Here is a 14,803-nt window from a genome sequence, read left to right as displayed (position 1 = left end):
AGCCCAGACTGCATCTCTTAGATCAAATCAAGCAACAAGGTGAAAACATCTAGCCCAGGATCTTTAAGTTGCTTTAAATGTGAATATTTTCTCAGACAGTGTAAATTAAGTAAAGCCAAAAAAGTCCCACTGAATAGGCAGATGTTTGTGTCCATGCATAAAATTATTTATTTTTCAAAGCATAAAAGACAAAGTCTTAAAATAATCTGATGATCCACACAAAACACAATTTTATGTGTAATTACTGATTAAAGAACTTAGGGTATTTCAGCATGCCTTTAAGCAGGCAGACAAAAATAGAACTAACTTCAATGAAGGATTAAGCCATGCTCTCAACTACAACGTAAATAAAGACAGAAATACTTTGTCTCGTGAAACATTGCCAACAGAACAGCTTTGGAATTCTTTGTTGACGAAGTCAAATTATAGTAACCAAAGGAAAATGCTACAAAAAAATTATAATTGAACATAGACATGCAGGAGGATGCTGTATCTACTTACATTGACAATAGGTGTTCTAGAAATAATGATGTTGGTCCATGTATGTCATGGCTAATACACATTAAACAAGACTGATCATCGTCCAACTACTCGTGGTTTGCTGTAACTTATAGTTTCAATTTCGAGAAAATGGAGGAAAGTCTGAGGTGTGGTAGATGGGAGGAGACAGGTGAGTGGGTGTGTCACAGTGTCGTTGTGGTGTGCGTAAAAAAAGGGAGCCAAACGCAGGGAGGGAGGTAATGTAGCGGTTTCTATTTTTTCAGAAAAGCACGCATAAAGTAAAGGGCGTACAAGCGCTAACCGTAAACGTGCAGACAGCTTCTTCATACAACACCAAACATAGAACAATACCTCACCAAACACGCCCAGGAACACAGGAACTAATATAGGTTACCTAACGAGAGAATGGACACCAGGTGTGTGCAATAACAAGATATTACAGTGCGGGGGGGGGGGCGTGCTCCTCGCGAGTCCTCGTTACAGGGTGCATTTATTTCTTTTTTATCATGTTGTGTAGCAAGATAGCTCACTAAATAAAACATAGTTGACTTTTATAAAATGAATTTTGCAAAACTAATGAAACTGAAGCAAAACTAATGAACTCCCCCAAGCCCTTACCTTTTTCAGTTTATATTGCACTGAGTGTAATGGGATAATGTATCTACTTACATCGATAATAGGATTTTGAAAGAAATAATTATGTTGGTCAGTGTATGTCATGGCCAAACAAGTGATCATTGTCCGATTACTCGTAGTTTGCTGTAACTTTCAGTTTCCATTTCAAGGAATTGGAGGAAAATATGAGGTCTGGTAGGTAGGAGGGAACAGGTGAGTGGCTGCATTTCCTTTTTTCATGTTTTGCAGCAATATAGCTCACTGATTAAAACATTGTGTGCTTTTATAAAATGAATATGACAAACTGAAGGAAATCTAATGAAATCTCCTTGGCCCACACGTTTTTCAACTTGTAATGTATTGAGTGTGATGGGATAATGTGTGTGTGATTCCCAGTCAGGTGGGAATCTTTAACAAACTGAAAGAGAGATGTTCTCCAACACACCCAGAGGTGGGGATCATCATCAGCATTTTAGACAGATGTCCCATATATACAATCACTGAATACATGAACTACTTTGATGAAAAGATCATCCCCATTAGAAAACAAATAACTGACTCCTCCTTAAATAGTTATGGTCCTCAAAATCTCAGTTGTCCTAAAAATGTTCTGAACCTCCCTGACCAGGTGTCAATGGGGACACTTGAATTTTTTTATACCGTATCGCTCGACACATTCACTAAATTTGTAATGAGTTCTAAACCCACAAACTGTCAGGTAGACCCAATTCCAACAAAATGACTTAAGGAGCAGTGCTAGGTCAGCCAATGCTGAACATAATAAATTGCTCCCTTTCCTCCGGATGTCCACCAAACTCACTAAAAACCCATATTGGGCTACGTGGACATGTTTTAGCCTGGTTCAAATCTTATTTATCTGAAAGATATCAGTTTGTTAGTGTGGATGGCTTATCCTCTGACAAGTCAAAAGTATGCTTTGGTGTTCCTCAAGGCTCGGTTCTGGGCCCATTATTGTTCTCACTATATATGCTCCCTCTGGGCGATGTAATTCGAAAACACAATGTACATTTTCACTGTTATGCTGATGGCACACAGTTATATATTTCAATGAAGCATGGAGAAGCTCTAAAATTAGCTACTTTGGAAGCATGCATTTCAGATATAAGGAAGTGGATGACATCGAACTTCTTGCTCTCAAACTCAAGAAAAACATAAATGCTCGTTTTAGGACCCGAAATGCTCGTTTAAGGACCAAAGAAACAAAGAGTGTTGTTAGCAGATCTCACTGTGAACCTCGACGACTGCATGGTCGTATCCCAAAAAACTGTAAAAAACCTTGGCATTACCCTTGACCCTGACCTCTCCTTTGAAGAACATCAATCAATTCATGGACTTGCTCCTACTTACCTTGCTGAAATGATCCAGCCATACATACCTACACATAACCTACGATTGCAAGAGGAAGGCCTTTTAAGTGTACCCAAGGCCTTTTCTCGTAGAGCTCCACTACTGTGGAATGATCTGCCAATTAAGGTTAGAAATGCAAAAACGAATCTCTACAACACGGTTTATAATTAGGTGTTGCCTGGCCCGGAGGCGTTAAGGTGACCAGTAAGCTTGATACTGTCCACCCTTACTGTCTTGCAAGGTGGGCTCTCATCCCACTGGGATGCCCTCCCTCCAATGCTTTTCGGGGGAAGAGTCACTGGCTTGTTGTTGTCTCTCTGTTGCGCACTTGTGCAATTGGGCTGTACTCTGCTGGCAATACTCGGCCCTCATTCAGGGTGATTGCGGTTGGTGGGTGTCCCTTTGGTTGATTCCTGGCAATGTGGGTGGATTGATTTCCTGCCTGTTGGGCCCTGTCCGGGACCTCCCCCGGGTAGGGCCACAGTGTCGCCGGACCCCCTGTCTCAGTTCCAAGGTCTTACGCTGCTATACTATTGTGCTGAGGGATTGGGTCAGTTCTCCTTCCCCATTAAGTTCTCCTTCTCCACGATAAATCGTTGTTGATATGAGGAAAGCATTTTCTGAATTTTCCCAGTCTCCTCCCGTTTTAAACTTTAGGAGGACATGGGGTCCTGGTCCACACCTGCAGAGTACCTGGTTTGGGGGTCCCGTTGCTGTCCCTGTCCATCTGGTCATACTTCTGACCTAGTCTAAATTTAAATAGACTCTGGATTTAGCCCAGATAAATGTATTAATTATTCCAATTGGATTCTTAATATCTCACCTGGCACAGCCAGAAGAGGACTGGTCACCCCTCTGAGCCTGGGTCCTCTCCAGGTTTCTTCTTAAAATTCGGCCTTCTTAGGGAGTTTTTCCTAGCCACTGAAATTCAACACTACTGTTGTTTGCTCCTTGTGGTTTAAGGCCGGGTGTCTCTGTAAAAGCGCTTTGTGACAACTGCTGTTGTAAAAAGGGCTTTATAAATAAATGTGATTGATTGATTGATAACGACTTTCTGGAGGTAAACACTGCGGATTGAGAGGTCATCAAGCTCTTACCTTTCTGCATCCAACCTGTGGTGATGCCTTCCTCTCTCTGCTCACCTCTTGTGCTCCTCTCACTTTTGACAGGGGTGACATTTCTCAATGTTGGTTTCAGCCTGGTGCTCTGCTCTGATGTGGACATCTTGCCTCAAGCAATTTACACAGTCCTCTTCACCCAACTTAGTGAAGCTAATGTTCTTCTCCTTCACAGCCTTCCTATATGTTTCAAAGGAACTTAAAGGGCTCCTGATCTCAGCTTGTTACCTGTATAAAAGACACCGCTCCACAGAAGCAATCAGATCATATTCCAAACTCTCCACCATGGCCAAGACCAAAGAGCTGTCCAAGGATGTCAATGTTTTCCTCTTTCTGAAGTTGTAGGTTGAGCTCCAGTCATCTTAAACATGAAACACCATGCTCCATGCCCTCTTGTTGGCTGATCGTAAGTCAAGTCAGTCAACTGAAGTATTCCTTACTTGTGTGTTTTAAAAGCAAAGCATGGTTTTTGTGTTCAGTTCCTGACCATTCATTTATGCTAGTCTGTTTCATAAAAGTGCATGTGTGAAGGGTTGGTTTCTCCAACACTACTGGTGAAGAGGACTGATTTGTGTTTTAGATTCGCAAATGGAAGAAACACAAAAAACTGTAAATCACCCTCGGTCTGGGGCTCTATGCAATATCTCACCTCGTGGAGTTGCAATGATCATGAGAACGGTGAGGAATCAGCCCAGAACTACACGGGAGGATCTTGTCAATGATCTCAAGGCAGCTGGGACCATAGTCACCAAGAAAACAATTGGTAACACGCTACACTGTGAAGGACTGAAATCCTGCAGTGCCTGCAAGGTCCCCATGCTCAAGAAGAGAGGAGAACTGGGTGACAGTGTTGTGGTCAGATGAGACCAAAATCAAGCTCTTTGGCATCAACTCAACTTGCCGTGTTTGGAGGAGGAGGAATGCTGCCTATAACCCCAAGAACACCATTCCCACCGTCAAACATGTAGGTGGAAACATTATGCTTTGGGGGTGTTTTTCTACTAAGGACAGGACAACTTCACCGCATCAAAGGGACGATGAACTGGGCCATGTACCATCAAATCTTGGATGAGAACCTCATTCCCTCACCCAGGGCATTGAAAATGGGTCGTGGATAGGTATTCCAGCATAATTACCCAAAACACATGGCCTAGCCAGTCACCAGACCTTAATCCCATAGAAAATCTGTGGAGGGAGCTGAAGGATCGCGTTAACAAATGTCAGCCTCGAAACCTTAATGCCTTGGAGAGGATCTGCAAAGAGGAGTGGGACAAAATCCATCTTGAGATGTGTGCAAACGCAGTGTATGAGATTTGGTCTGGGGTCTGAATGCTTTTGCAAAGCACGATATACAGAGCCTTTCTTCTGTAGTGAACACCAGGACCAGAGTAGTGTGGGTCCAATTGCAGAAGTGCAATTGTAGATTTATTGTTCGTCACACAAGGGAGTAGGCTAGCACAAGAACGATAAAGACAGGCAGAGAGTCGGTAACTGGAAGATCAGTCCTCGAAGGCGAAGGCACAGGCAGGAAAGGACAGGAACGAGAAACCAAGAAGCAGGCAAGCAGGTCAGGAAGCCGGGTGATCAATCCGCGGAGGCAACAGCACAGGCTGGGAGAGACAGTAAGAGTATCCAGGGGCAGGCAGGTAGGTCGGCGTTCTGGGTAAGAAGTCCGTATGGGCAACAAGACAGGCAGGGCTAGACGGGGAGAGACTCTACGGGGCAGGCTAACAGGTCAAGACGCAGGGTTCTGGAACAAGGAGATGGGACAGGAGGGTAGAGACACAACAGACTGGGAATCAAAAAGGCAATTATAGAGCGCGATTCGAAGGCTTGGCAGGTCCACTAAGAACAATACCTCACACTGGAGTGGCGGTAGAGCACGGCTAAATAGAGGGGTTAACAGGGCACAGGTGTTCAGTATTCCGGTGATTGGGATCTGGAGGGTTGGGTGCGTTCATGCATGTTGGGAAGTGAAGGTGTAACGGTGGCAGGTGAGGAGCGTGGCGGGGAGGAGTTGGACCGGGAGTGACGAGAAAACCTCAAATCTTCTCTCCACATTTTGTTGTGTTGTAGACTTGATTTATAACTGATCAATGAACTACCTTGTTCCAAAGAAAGTTGGGATGCTGCGTAAAATGCTAATAAAAACAGAATACAATGATGGGCAAATCATTTATCCCTATATTCAGTTGAAAATAGTACAAAGTTAACATTTCAAATGTAATTGTTTAAAAAAAAATACATACCCATTCTGAATTTGATGCGAGCAACACGTTTAAAAAAAGATGGGAGAGGGGCATTTTTATCACTGTGTTGCATCACCTTTTGTCTATCAATACACCATAAGCATTTGGGAACTGAGGAGATCAGTTGCAGTAGTTTTGAAAGTGAAATGTATTCCCATTCATGCTTGGTATAGGATTGTCAAATGTTTTCAATAGTGGACAGGTCTGGACTGCAGGCAGGCCAGTTTAGGACCCGAACTCTCTTACTAAGGAGCCATTCTGTAGTGATATGTGCAGAATGTGGTTTGGCATTGTCTTGCTGAAATATGCAAGGCCTTCCCTGAAAAAGACTTTGTCTTGATGGCAGCATATGTTGCTTCTAACCCTGTTTATATTGTTCAACATCAATGGTGCCTTCACAGATGTGCAAGTCACCCATGCCTTGTGCACTAATGCACCCCCATACCATCACAGATGCTGGCTTTTGAACTGTGCACTAATAATTTAGTCTGGAGGACGCAGAGTCCATGATTCCCAAAAATAATTTCAATTTGTCAGACAACAGGACAGTATTCCACTTCCCCTCAGTCCATCTATATTGGGCTCGGGCCCAGAGAAGACAGTGGCCGTTCTGGATCTTGTTTATACAGCTCTATATGGTTTCTTCTTTGTATGGTAGAGTTTTAACTTGCATTTGTGGAAGTAGCAACGTACTGCGTTCACAGACAATGGTTTTTGGAAGTCTTCCTGAGCCCATGAAGTGAGATCCCAAAACTATTTGCAATTTTACATAGAGAAACGTTATTAAATTGTTGCACTAATCTGCCCTCGCAGTCTTTCACAGAGTGGTGAACCCCACCCCATCCTCACTTCTGACAGACCCCATCCTCTCTGGAATGATCTTTTAATACCCAATCATGTTACTGACCTGTTGCCAATTGATCTAATAAAATGTGTGATATTCCACCAGGTTTAGTTTTTTAGCATTACACAACTTTTCCAGTCTTTCGTTGCCCCTGTCCCAACTTGTCCCAACGTTTTGCTGGCATCAAATTCAAAGTGAGCATATACAATGCTCAAAAACATTAAGGGAACACGTGCTCATCACAGTATAACACCTGTCACGGTTGTAGATATGCAGGACGTGTGGAGCAGGGGGATAATCAAACATTCCTTTCTTATTTCTATAGCTCACTTTGAGCTGCTTACAAAATAATAAAGCACAGAGCTAAAGAACTAAAGCACATAATGCAAACCATGACCAACAAACCAAAACGCAAACCAGGGTAACTTAAATAGAGTCCCCAATTAGAGGCAATGCAGGGCAGCTTCCTCTAATTGGGGACAATCCAAACGGCATATGCCTAGAGGTACCTCTGCGGTCAGGCCCTGACTGTGACCCCCAGCCAGGACCTGATAGTACCCACTCAAGGTGCGGGATCCCGACCGCAAGACCCAGGACAACAAAGGGAGGGAGGGGTGGTGGGATGGCGCCCAGACAGGCGAAGGCTCCGCCCCCGGAGCAGGACATGGTCCTGGGACTGGTGGAGGCTCACCTTCCAATATAGGATGTGGTGCCGGGACAGGTTTCGGTGGCCTTTGTTCAGTGGAATGAAAAGCATGGTTGTGGTAGGTAGGCAGGGACAAGGAAGTGGCTACATTTTGTTTTCATGGAGTGCAGCAAGCTAGCTCACTAATTAAAATATTGGGTGATGTAATAAGATAAATGTAACAAGATAAAAGTTGAAGCAAAGCCAATCAAGTTAACATGGCCCACAGTTAAGCTTGTTTCCTCCTGGGACTAAAGACTGCGGTGAATTAGTCTTTTGTCCTACATTCTTACTCTGGCGTATGCACAATAACCATGGAGGATATTCAAGTTGTGCTGCTGTTGATTGTGATTTGTTGGATTTTACAAGTTATTGTGTAGATTGACCATGAGATGACTGAGACAGATTTACACCATCTTGCGTAAAATGTTTTTGTTCTTTATCTGTTGTAATTTAATAAATATTTCAGCAGTAAGCGAGACAGTGTGTGGGAGTGCTTCAGTTTTCAGATTTACACAAATAGCCACTATACACACATATTTGGATCCACAACTATCATTAAAAATGTTGGTGCAAAATACAAATATGCATTTGTACATCCCATTTTCACTTTGGGGTGTACTCACTTTTGTTGCCAGTGGTTTAGACATTAATGGCTGTGTGTTGAGTTATTTTTCAGCAAATTTACACTGTTATATAAGCGGTACACTCACTACTTTACATTGTAGCAAAGTGTCATTTCCTCAGTGTTGTCACATGAAAAGATATAATCAAATATTTGCAAAAATGTGAGGCGGTGTACTCACTTTTGTGAGATACCGTATTAAATGTCTCCTGATATTTATTATAAAACTGTAACAAAAACCTTTGTACAAATGCTCATGGCAATTAACCCGTGGGCTGCGTCTCCTCACCATTTGCCTCCAAGCCCCACCCCCCAAATGTTCTGGTACTACCCCCCAAGCAGGGACTTATTTTGTTGTAAAATAAAGTCCCCGGAACTTAATTTACACCCTGGTCCCTGTGGTGGAAACACAGTGAGTTCCTATAAAGGTTTTCTGGTATGCTGGTTAACACTAGAATCGACTACTGACAGGTTCAGCCTTCCACTCAAAAAGGGAACTATTTGATTAACTGCAAATCTTTGGGTTTCGGGAACTCAGATTACCTGCTAATGTTACACTGTAACAGGTCAGCTTAGTATTTGGTCTTTTTATGGATGAAATAATTTTTTTTTAAGTATGACTACTTAAATAAAGAAACTCTTTGTCTTGTAAAACATCACCAACAGAACAGAAATAAAAGAACAGCTATGGAATTCGTTGTTGATTAAGTCAAATTAGTGTAACCAAAGGCTACTGCTACAAAAAAGCACATTGAACCTCGAATTGCAGATAGAAGCTGTAGCTACTTACATTGATAATAGGTGTTCAAGAAATAATGATGTTGGTCCGTTTATTTTGTGGCCACCCCTTTATCCTACACTAAACAAGACTGATCATTGTCTGACATTGTCTCTTTCCATTTGCATGAAATGTATAAAAGTCTAAAGGTTGCGGTTGCCTTTGTTCAGTTCAAGACAATTTTTGTGGTATGTAGGCAAAGACAAGGAAGTGCTATCTTGTCCCAGTAGTCTAACTGCAAGTTCTGTTACAAGACCTTTGACTGCTGTATCATGCTGCCTGGGCAGGACAAGTTGAAACCTATAACAGCAAAATTCTAAATAAACCACTGTTTCTTTCCCCCAGTGCTCTCTCCAATGTGGTCATGCTCACAATCATATTAACCAAAGCTGAGGGAGTTAAAATTATTGACCCCAGGCACACAAGGGTTGCAGAAAGGTGCAGTGACCTTCCTATTAGAACTGCTGTGTGCTAATTTCTTAGTAGATCCAAACTTCTGTCAGATTGTCGACTGTGTCTGGCGGAGTCGTTTTACTAACTGAGCAGAGTGTGCCTCGCATCCTGGGAGTGAAAGCTAAGTTACGCCCCTGACCACACCTTACCTGGCATGTTATTGCTTAACTATAAAATGGCCCTCTAAACCTGTTTAGTGTAATGTGTTTCGCAGTGCTCAGATTGGTACACCTTGCCTAGTGTGTAGACTAATGTACTCTAATGAAAAGTCAAAGTAGCTCCAACTGTTCATATGAACCAGGTGTAATGATGGACAAAACAACAAGTAGTGAAATGATATTTGTTGGATTAATTACACTGTTCTTTTGTTTTTTATTGTCTGTCCCATAAACGGATAAATTATCCAATATGTTTAAATATTGTACATGTTATGTGTCTTTTGTTACAAGTAAAAGTTTACTGGATGTTGAGAATTGCTTAAGGGAAAGAGTGACCAAACATATACATGAAAATATGTGAATGCTGGTTTCTGAACCAATGACTATACTCTTGTACAGATGAGGGATTAATACATAATCAACTGATTTCTTTACTTAAATGTTGACAAGCAGCTATTTTGAGACAATGTTTTATGTATGTGCATGAAACAAATGGTCATGATATTGTACGAGCCGTAACAAAATGGCTTTCTACCTTTAGTAATTTTAACTGGCATGTTTCGGTTGCTCACAATAACATCTGTACACAGTATCAGTCAACAGAGGCTATTCAGGGTAATGTTGCTGGTAGTGACATCAGCCCATAGAGCCAAAGTAGAGATAAAAACATATCCTTCTAAAGAACTTAACCAGGCTCTAGGCTGCAGGACATGGGTAGCGAGACACAATGGGTCATACTCAGTGGCACCTATTTAAATGTATCCAAAACAGATAACCCCAGGGGAATGTTTCTGAGGACCAAATTGTGCAACCAATAGGCCTACTGAACACACATAGTTAATAGCAATGGAACAGATCCAAAGAAGTGTTATAACACAATAGATCTGCCTCCTGTCACATTTGGTGCAAGCAAGTTGCTCCTCATAACATTAAACATCAGAACATAGTCATTGTATTGTATAACCAAACATTTCTTACAGGTGATTTCTTCAGAGCCAGACCTTTTTGGTTGGAGAAAATGCAGGGATGGTACGTACTGTGTTGGCTTGTGTGCTGCTAATATCACAGCCTGGATGAATGCAAAACCCTGTCTATGGGCATCCTGATATTGTTTTAACCTTACAACCTGAGACTGTCACAAACCAACAACAGTGTCCAAATCCATATTCTGTCACTAGAGGTGTTCTTAAGGGAAACAATAATAAGTATGATTAACAATTTTATGATGTAAATCTATTTATGATCCAAATGTTATATAACCTATCCAACTGTCAGTCAGCATTTCAGGCCCATTACAGCACAGATGACAGAACATAGACATGGTTACAGACACAAATAGAGGATCTGATTTCAGACTATAAAGGCAGATTAGCTGTCAGAGTCACGCACACTTGTGTAAGGTGGGGTCTAATTTCAGATGTGACTGTCCTACTTGAGGACCGTAACTCCTTGTCCAATATATTTCAATAAGCCAAACAATCACAATAAGTGACTTGGATTTCAAACCAAATGGCTACATCATTCAAGCAGTTACGACAGATTATTTTTTTTCTCTTTGTATTGTTTAGATTAGTAGCAGAAAAATTTTGTACTCAATTATGTCTGTAACACAATAATTATGATTACGCAAATGCAAACAACATATTACACGTACAGCCCAGACTGCATCTCTTAGATCAAATCACAAAGCAACAAGTTGAAAACATCCAGCTCAAATGCTTATGTTTCTTTAAATGAGAATGTTTTCTCAGATGGTGTAAAGTTAATCCAAAAAAGTCCCACTGAATAGGCAGATGTTTTTGTGTCCATACAACAATAGTATTAATAAAATCATTTATTTTTCAGAGCGTTTAAACATTTAAGTCAAAGTCTTGAATGAAAATGATGATCCATAATATATATTTTTTTTTTTTTGTGTAAGTGCTAATTAATTAAATAATTTAAGGTGTTTAACAATGTCTTTCAGCAGGAAGACCGAGAGTGGCTGACAAAAATAGATGTAACTTCAATGAAGGATTAAGACATGCTCTCAACAACGTAAATAACAACAACGTAAATAAAGACAGAAATACTTTGTCTCGTGAAACATTGCCAACAGAACAGCTGTGGAATTCTATGTTGATTAAGTCAAATCAGTGTAACCAAAGGCTACTGCTACAAAAAAAAGCATACTGAAATGCGAAATGCAGATAGTTGCTGTATTTACTTACCTAGACAATAGGTGTTCTAGAAATAATGATGTTGGTCTGTGTATGTAATGGCTAAACAAGTCCGACTAATTTTAGTTTGCTGTAACTTTCAGTTTCCATTTCAAGGAATTGGAGGAAAATATGAGGTCTGGTAGGTAGGAGGGGACAGGTGAGTCGGTGCACTTCCTTTTATCATGTTGTGCACCCCGATAGCTCACTAATTAAAACATTGTGTGCTTTTATAAAATGAATGTGACAAACTGAAGCAAAGCTAATCAAAGCTTTTTTCAACTTGTAATGTATTGAGTGTAATGGGATAATGTGTGTGTTTCCAGTTAGGGGGGCAGACAGGAGAGCTGAAACTCTAAAAATTAAAGAAAGATGACAAAGAGAGGTTCTCCAACACACCTATAGATGTCGATCATCAGCATTTTAGACAGATGTTTGATATACACAGACAGCCATCCATGTAAAATCAATGAGTGGCAGTCATACTGCTAATCTAGCACTGACATCACTACATCCTAAATCCATTATTCCTATCTGTAACGGTCCCAGCCAGAGGGGACCGTTCCACTTCATGTTTTCTGTTTGTCCTTGACTTGTCTTGTCCTTATATGGTCTTTCCTGTTCTTGTTTCAATTAATCAGTATATTCCTTTCACCTGTGTTTAGCCCCCACCTGTTTCTGTTCTCCTCGTTAGTCTGTGTATTTAGTTCAGCCATTTTCTCCCTGTCGGTCATTGTGCGTGTCATGTTGTATGTGTTCCTGAACTCCTGAATCTTGTAGTGCCCGGCACTCCGGTTTGTTTTCGTTGCTTTTGTGGTTATTAAAAAGTAACGCCTCAAAATTCTGCACCTGCCTCTGGCTCCCTCCTTGAACCATGACATTATCATAGCAGATTAGTGGTCAAAAGACATGCTTTATTCCAAGACTTAAAAATACTTCACTTCTCTTGATATAAACACAGGTATTCCAAAAGTAATAAAAATCCACAGGTGGTCTTAGGAAGGAATAGGAGACAAAAAGCAAAGGAAAAATTATAACCACAGAAGGGTACTTCATTCTGTAAAAGATCCAATGAAGGATCCCCTTTTTTAGGGGCTAAGGACATGGTAAACACTAACGCGTTCCGCATACTACCTTCGTCAGAGTGTTTGGAACATACAGTAGTGGAAGAGAGACACTTAAATAGCCAATGAACACCTGTTTCATAATGACTGGTTGACATTGTCCCTCTCAAACACTATGGACCAGTGTATAACCAACATAATTAATTTATATTAATACAAAACTAGAATAACTGTGGGTACAGAATTAAACCTGATGCTTTATTTAGATTTTCAAAAGTAAATTTGATAAAATTCCAACAATATCTGTATCTCTGGGGGGCTCATATGTTGGGATGACATTTGAGGTCCTAATTCTAATTTGTCTGTACACACAGGGTGGGTGAATCGCCAGGACAAGTGAGGAAAGCACAGCAGAAGCCAAAGAACTCTCCCACTAACAGGTAAAGAACAGAACAGTGTCAAAGAGCCCTCCCACTAACAGGTATAGAACAGAACAGTCTCAAAGAGCCCTCCCACTAACAGGTATAGAACAGAACAGTCTCAAAGAGCCCTCCCACTATCATAATAGAACAGAAGAGTGTCAAAGAGCCCTCCCACTAACAGTCATAGAATAGAACAGTGTCAAAGAGCCCTTCCACTAACAGGTATAGAACAGAACAGTGTCAAAGAGCCCTCCCACTAACTGATATAGAACAGAACAGTGTCAAAGAGCCCTCCCACTAACAGGTAGGGGTAACATTTGACTGGTACTGTACATAGAATATCCCACCAATGTAAATCTGTGCGTGGCAGACAGACTAGTAATTTAGCATTGACATCTAACTTAAATCCATAAATCTTTTTCCTGTTCCTTGTTCCTAAGCCCAGGACTCTGGGAAATAATACCTCACGTTGCAACTTGATCCTAGAGTTTCTGAAAAGCAGACCCCAGGTGGTGAGAATGGGAGACCTCCAAGGCTGCATACTCAGTCCCCTCCTGTACTCCCTGTTCATGCATGACTGCGTGTCCACACACAGCTCCAACCTCATCCTTAAGTCTCCTGAGGAGACTCCATAGGTTTGCCATGTCTGCAAAAACTCTTCTACAGCTGCACCATAGTAGGGTTGTGAAGTCTGCAGAGCGCCATCTCCCCTCCGTGCAAGACCTCTACCAAACACAATGCCTTAGGGAAAGCATGGAACATCATCAAAGACTTCAGCCACCCAGGCTATTGTCTATTCACAGGAGCAGTGACTTTCCAATTAGAACTGCTGTGTGCTGCTTGAACTTCTGATATTTATTATAAAACTGTAACAAAAACCTTTGTACAAATGCTCATGGCAATTAACCCGTGGGCTGCGTCTCCTCACCGTTTGCCTCCAAGCACCACCCCCCAAATGTTCCGGTACTACCCCCCAAAATCGACAGACAACGGACTGGTACACTGGTTAACACTGGAATTGACTAGAAAAGAAAGGCTCAGTAGAGTGGGAAAACAATACCTCACAAAGGATGCTACAAACAGGACTGAACTATATAGGAACTGATTAGGAGCAGATGGATAGAAACACATTAGTGAAACTTATTAGGACTAACACAGGGAAGAAGGTTACGTTCAAAACAATACTGAAACAACGTTACAAAACAAAATCAAAAACACAGTCAAACTCAGCCCTCACACCAGACATTGTGCAAAACAGATTATCCAGACATGGGATGTGTTTTATTTTATTTATTAAAACAATGTATGGAAAAACACCCCAGAATTATACAATTAAAAGTACAAAGGTAAACTTTGTAATGACGTATATTGAAATGTCCAAAAACTGTAAAGACAATCTAAGTCAAAGTGAAAGTCAAAGAAGAAAAGTGCAAATTAAAATAAAATATTCAAAATCTTGTCAAATGTGCAAAAATCTGCAATTTAAGAACTATTTACAAATGAAAGGGGACATTTAAGGCTGTAATGATGGACAGGAGTAGAAATGTAAGTCAGCACACAATCAAGGATGGGGGCGTGTGGTAGAAATTTTCTGATTCCATAGTACAATAATATCATATTGCTTATTTTAAGTATAATCCAGTCATTAAGCAAGGCCATTATGTGTTTTGGCTCTGCTCACTTGTACAGGATGTGCCTACAACAGATAGCTATAGTTTTGGCTAA

General features: G+C 41.1%; 2 protein-coding genes across 2 annotated transcripts in view; both read right to left on the bottom strand.

Moving 5' to 3' along the window:
* The window catches only part of LOC105008948 (nuclear GTPase SLIP-GC-like), a 50,587-nt gene extending 49,833 nt beyond the window's left edge, over nt 1-754 (bottom strand). Inside the window, exon 1 of the mRNA XM_034294994.1 lies at nt 502-754. The gene's annotated coding sequence lies outside the window, so the exon portion shown is untranslated. The remainder of the gene's footprint in view (nt 1-501) is intronic.
* Nucleotides 1-14,803, bottom strand: part of LOC117595221 (nuclear GTPase SLIP-GC-like) — a 772,829-nt gene that overhangs the window by 635,899 nt on the left and 122,127 nt on the right. The gene's annotated exons all lie outside the window — the stretch shown is intronic.

The sequence above is a fragment of the Esox lucius genome, chromosome 11 (assembly GCF_011004845.1).
Source record: "Esox lucius isolate fEsoLuc1 chromosome 11, fEsoLuc1.pri, whole genome shotgun sequence".
NCBI classification, from domain to species: Eukaryota; Metazoa; Chordata; class Actinopteri; order Esociformes; family Esocidae; genus Esox; species Esox lucius.
The sequence above is the reverse complement of the archived record's forward strand: the minus strand, read 5'-3'. Positions and strand labels throughout refer to the sequence as shown.